Genomic DNA, 6,627 nt, shown 5'->3' on the forward strand with positions numbered 1-6,627 from the left:
GAAAATGCCTCCTATGTCTTTTAGAAAATAGTACTTCATAAGCTTGCTGCTTTTTTCTTGTCTTTACTTTTGGATGACAATGAATAGTTGATAGAAAAAAAGAAATGTATTCTTGAATTATGACAGCTCACCCATCACAGATTAATCAAAAAATGAAGTTTCTACACAAACAGAAACTATTTTAACAAGGACAAAAATTTCCTTCATTCAAATCTCTTTGAAGTGGTAATGGCTGCAAACCTGCAGCATTTAGAAAACTATGCTATCAACAAGCTCTGTATTATAAACTTAGATTAAGAAATCTAGAAAGCAGATGAAAGTGGGTTATTTCTCCAAAATTTTAGTAAAACTACTGATAATCAAAGATTTCAAAGCAAATATGGCACATAACAACTCAAGCATAAATCGAGATGGAGAGCCTGGAGAATTTTTGATTTCCTAGATTTTCAAAAAATTCTATCATTGCAACATACAGGATCTTCCCCTATTTTAATCTTAGAAGTTTCAAAGAAAAGGGAGTGGATTACATACACACACGTTAGTGCCCACAGAAACATGCACACATGAACACGCACACACGGTGCTGAGTATCTCGTTCCTTCTTTCCACCACCTAAGTCTCACTTTATTTATTAAAATAAAATTATGCAGGACCCCTCATTCTTTTCCCTTTTTTTAATGATTTCTGTGACCTTAATTGTTGCCATCACTGTTACTTTTCTTGTACTTCAATATAACAATGCAAAAGCATCTTTGTAGTCAGGAACGTGTACCCGAACACTTGTATAACTGCAGGGCACCTAGGTAATAATGACTGCCAAATTCAGGGATGGAACTTTTTAGTTCCACAGTAAGATATAACTCATGTGAAGCTCAGAATCATGTTTCAGACCACTGAATTTACTGAAGTTAAAACAGATATAGCTGAAGACATGACGTAAAAGATTAAGTACTTGGTTCTGTTAACATATTTACCAAAGTCACTAAATATTCCTTATTATTATTGATGTGGATAATTGAGAAAAAAGATAGTGGAGACATTAACTTCATATACAAATTATTCCTTCCCTTCCTCCCACTCCCCTATACTCTACAAAATGTTATCCTTGGGACTAGACCTTGAAAAGGCTACTATGTATTAGTTTGACATGCATTACTGTTTGTAATTTAAAAAAGCTAATTCTGTGGTGTTTGAAATCACATTATAAAAATGTCCACATGCATAAATCTAAAAAAGGTTGAAAACCTACAGTAAATCTACAATATATTGTTTTACATTTGACTACTGGTTTATGTAGGAGTCATAGATTTGGTAAAGCACTGTAACAATTTAGGAAGGCATCAAAATCTTTAAATTCTGGATGAATTTTATGTTTGAATCTACAAAATTGCATGTAGGCTAAACTCAAGAGACTTTCTATCATTCCAAAATTCCTCACTCAGGACAAATGAGTGTCCTCATTTTTAGGAAACTTTCTTAAAAATATCACCCTTTGAAAGCACATACAATTCCATTTGTTCCACATTTTATGATCTTAACTTACATAGGGCTGATCTCAATTATTCATGGAATATCAAATATGATAGGAAGACAAATCTAAGAGAAACATTTACTATACAATAGCTTACTTGCTAAATACTTCATCAGCATTCTCTGAAAAAAAACTTTCAAGCCTTTCTCCTCTTTGTTTTAGCAATGGATTGTGGAAAATGTGTAATTTTCTCTTGATGTGAAAATATTTCAGCACACAGTGATGTTGCCTGACAGGTTTAGTATTTTCTGCATAACTTGATACAGGAACTCCTACAGGACTCTCTTCCATCCTGTTGTTAAGGTCAGAAAAAAAGCAGCAAACTGAGAAGGAAATAGCTTATCACCAGAGTAGTAATGTCTGAAGGCTTTCAAAGCATGTTGGTTTCTCCCTCCTTTCAACCATTTGTCTCTACTTTCTTCTTACAGCTCACAAAATGTAGGGGTTTTGTTATTATTAACAGTTGTTTTTTGTAGGTTTTTGTTTTTCTTTATCCAGATTAAAGTCCTATCTCTTCTTAGGTTGTTTCTCTATGCCGTATTTGACTTGCTCAGTTCCTGCCTGACTGCATCAATGAGCTCTTCTTTTAGCTTAGTTCATTGTTTTCTCATTTCATCTAAAATGTTCTGCTTCAGCCTGTCATAGTCCAGTCCTCCCATCTGGACTCCACTGGCACTAGGCTGTGACATGCGTGCAGATTTTGGTCTGGAAATAACAGGTGATTTGCTGCCCTTCATTGTAATTGTTCTTTCCCAAAGTTTTCCTGTCAATTCAGGTGTACTTGTTGAAGAGGCCTTAGAAGTTACAGGCTCTGAATCTTCATTTTTGTCCTGTTTTTGTTCCGTTTCTATTGTTGATCTCTTTTCAGCAATTCTTCTCCTCCTGACCAGCAGGGTACTCATTTCTTCCATTAAAACACTACCCCTAAAAGGAAGGGGTCCATTTCCACAACCTGTATCTGTTTTAGATGAGACCAAATTCACACCAATGGTATTCCCTTTGCTTGGGAAAGAGGCATTCTTCATCTGTGACACTTTCCTAAGTTTTGCTCTAGCAATTGCAGTTGCAAGTCCCGTTAAAGGGTGAAAAAAATCCAAATGCAGGGAGGGGAGAGGCAGGAGGTGGTGGAGGAGGAGGGGGTACTTGATTAGGAAGAAGTGGTGGAGGAGGCAGAGGCCCTGGGGAGGAGGGAGTGCAGATGATGCCTGGACAGCACCTGGTGGGAGTGGAGGAGGGGGTGGAGGTGCAGGTGGTCCCAAGACAATGACCTGTTGGACTGGAGTCTTGGCCGGCTGAGAGAGTACCTGCAAGCCTGCTCAGAAGCAGAGTCGTCTCCCAGCACAGAGTTTAGAGGACTCTCCACAGAGGCAGGAGCAGTAGCATTTGATATTCTTCGCTCTCACTCCCATTCCAGCTGCTCCCTTTCTAGCTGTTCTTGCCACTCTCTTTCTTGCCTTTCTGGGTCCAGTCTCTCCAGTCTCTCCCACTCTTGTCTCTTAGCTCCAAGCAATCCTGATGATCCTGATGTTCCCTTTCTTGTCTCTCTCTCTCCAGCTGCTCCTGCTCCTATCGTTCCCTCTCCAGCCTTTCCCTTTCTAACCTCTCCCTCTCCATTCTTTCTCTCTCAAGTCTTTCCTGCTCCAGCTCCTTTTGTTGTTGTTTTTGTAGTTGCCTTATTTGGATTTCCAGTTCTTCTTGTGATGGGCCATTCTGAACTTGCGCAGGTAGTTGTGATTTTTGTCTAGGCATGTTGGCCCTGTTTCCCATGAATTCAACAGTTCTAAGGCATGCATCATGGCACTTGCAAAGACACTGGCATCTTCTTTGCTGCCAAAGTTGAGACCATACACCTGTCTAGCATCCCACCATTGGTGGAAGGTCTGTGTAGCTCGATTGTACTTCAACCCTTTATTTATTTATTTTTTTAAAATTTATTTATTTATTCAACCCTTTATTTTTTAATGAAGTATGATTGACATACAATGTCACACAAGTTTCAGGCGAGTAACATAGTGATCTGACTTTTATATACATTACATGCATTATAAGATGATCACCACGATAAATCTACCTACCATCTGTCATGGTTTAATATTATTACAATATTATTGACTATATTCCCTATTTTATATATTACAGCACCATGAATTATTTATTTTATATTTGTAAATTTGTGCTCTTTAATCCCCTTCACTGATAAAGTACATCCCTTCACCCTCCCACCTCCTCTCTGACAATCATTACTTTGTTCTAGGTATCTATAAATCAGCTTATTGCTGGTTTCCTTCACTGGGCAAAAGCATTTTAGTTTGATGTTGTTCCATTTGTTTATTTTTGCTTTTGTTTCCTTTGCATAAGGTGACATATCCAAAAAAAGAAAAATTACTAAGACTAAAATCCAAGAGCTGAATGCCTGTTTTCTCCTAGGAGTTTTATAGTTTATAGTCTTACATTCAAGCCTTTAAATCATTTTGAGCTTACTTTTTGTATACAGTTTAAGATAGTGGTCCAGATTCATTATTTTGCATGTAGCTAGTTTTCCCAGAACCATTTATTTAAGAGACTGGATTTTACCAATTGTATATTCTCACCTGTACTGTTACAGAATAATTGATCATATGTGTGTGGGTTTATTTCTGGGCTATCTATTCTGTTCCATTGATCTATGTATCTGTTTTTGTTCCAGTACCACGCTCTTTTAATTACTATAGTTTTTGTTCTTTCTCAAGAATGTTTTGGCTATTTGGGGTCTTTTGTGGTGCCATACAAATTTTCAGATTATTTCTTCCAGTTCTGTGGAAAATGTCATGCATATTTTGATAAGGATGACATTGAATCTGTAGATTCTGGGGAGTAGTATAGACATTTTCGTAACATTAATTCTTCCAATCCATGAACCTGGGATATCTTTCCATTTATTTGTGTCATCTTTAATTTCTTTCATTAAATATTTTATAGTTTTCAGAGTACAGGTCTTTCACCTCCTTGGTTATATTATTCCTAGGCATTTCATTCTTTATGATGCAACTGTAAATGACATTGTTTTCTTAATTTCTCTTTCTGATCGTTCATTAATGTATAAAAATACAACAGATTTCTGTATATTACTTTTGTATCCTGCAACTTTACTGAATTTATTTATTAGTTCTAATATTTTTTGGTAGAGTACTTAGAATTTCCTATATACACTATCATGTAATCTGCAAATAGTGACCATTTTATTTCTTCCCTTCCAATCTGGATTACTTTTGTTTCCTTTTCTTGTCTAGCTGCTGTAGTTAGAACTTCCAAATATGATGTTAAGTAAGAGTGGCAGGAGTGCACATTCTTATCTTTTTCCTATCCTAAGATCAGGAGAAAAGTTTTTAGCTTTACATCATTGAGTATAATGTACGCTACTGGTTTGTCATATGTATTGTTTACTATTTTGAGGTACATTAATCACCTCTATACCCACTTTGTTGAGAGTTTTTTATCATGTATGGGTGTTGAATTTTGTCAAACGCTTTTTTCTGCATGTACTGAGATGATCATATGATGCTTACCCTTTGTTTTGTTAATGTGATCTGTCATGTTAATTGATGTGCAGATATGTTGAGTCATTCTTGCAGCCCTGGAATAAACCCCACTCGATCACGACGTATGACCTTTAAATGCACTGTTGAATTTTGTTTGCTAATATTCTGTTGAGGATTTTTGCATCTATGTTCATCAAAGATGTTGGCTTATAATTTTCTTTTTCCACAGAGTCTTTGGCTGCATTTGGTAACAGGGTAATGCTGACCTTGTAGAATGATTTTGGAAGCTTTTCTTCCTCTTGTATTTTTTTTTTTTGAAATAGTCTGAGAAAGATAGGTATAACCCTTCTTTCAATGTTTGATAAAATTCAGCTATGAAGCTGTCCGGTCCTAGGCTTTTGTTTGTTGGGAGTTCTGTGATTATTGATTCAAGTTCATTACTATTATTTGGGCTAATTAGATTTTCTATTTCTTCCTCACACAGTCTTGGAAGACATGTTTTTAGGAATTTATCCATTTCTTCTATGTTTTCCAATTTGTTGGCATATAATTGTTCATAGTAGTCTCATGAATCTTTTTATTTCTATGGTATCAATTGTAAATTCTCCTCTTTTAATTCTAATTTTATTTGAGATCTTTATATTTTTTTCTTGATGAATCTGCCTAAATGTTTATCAATTTTGTTTATCTTTTCAAAGAACCAGCTCTTAAGTTTCATTGATCTTTTCTATTGTTTTTTCATTGTTTTACTCTTGCTGCCTATAAGATTCTCTCTTTATAGTTAACTTTTAACATTTTTATAATAATCTGTCTTGGTGTAAGTCTCTTTGGGTTTATCTTGTTTAGGATTCTCTGTGCTTACTGGACTTGGATGTCTGTTTCCTTCACCAGGTTAGGGAATGTTTCAGCCATTTTTCACATAAGCTTTCTGTTCCTTGCTCTCTTCTGCTTCTGGGACCCCTATAACGTGAATGTTAGTACACTTAATGTTGTCCTAGAGATTTGACTATCTTCATTTTCTTTTTCTTCTGTTCCAATTGGATTATTTCCAATACCTTGTCTTCTAGATCACCAATCCTGTCTTGTGTCTCATCTAATTTGTTTCTGATTCCATATAGTGTATTTTTAATTTCAGTTACTGTATTCTTTAGCTCTGATTTTTTAAAAATATATTCTCTTTTATCAAGTTCTCAGTGAGTTCATCAATTCTTCTGAGCTTGGTAAGCAACTTAATTTTTTTAAATTAATTAATTGTTAATTTATTTATTTATCTTTGGCTGCCCTGGGTCTTCATTGCTGCATGCAGGCTTTCTCTAGTTGAGGAGAGTGGGGGCTACTCCTCGTTGCAGTGCGCTTGCTTCTCATTGTGGTGGCTTCTCTTTTTGCAGAGCATGGGCTCTAGATGAGCAGGCTTCAGTAGCTGTGGCTCGTGGGCTCTAGAGCGAAGGCTTAGTAGTTGCGGCGCATGGGCTTAGTTGCTCTGTGGCATGTGGGATCTTCCTGGACCAGGGCTCGAACCTGTGTTCCCTGCATTGGCAGGTGGATTTGTAACCATTGCGCCACCAGCGAAGTTCCGCA

At 36.4% G+C, this 6,627-nt stretch overlaps 1 pseudogene; it reads right to left on the bottom strand.

Moving 5' to 3' along the window:
- Nucleotides 1–2,061: 2,061 nt before the first annotated feature.
- Nucleotides 2,062–3,435, bottom strand: LOC130835870 (protein enabled homolog; annotated as a pseudogene).
- Between the last annotated feature and the right edge of the window lie 3,192 nt (nt 3,436–6,627).

Source organism: Hippopotamus amphibius, chromosome 14, assembly GCF_030028045.1.
Source record: "Hippopotamus amphibius kiboko isolate mHipAmp2 chromosome 14, mHipAmp2.hap2, whole genome shotgun sequence".
NCBI classification, from domain to species: Eukaryota; Metazoa; Chordata; class Mammalia; order Artiodactyla; family Hippopotamidae; genus Hippopotamus; species Hippopotamus amphibius.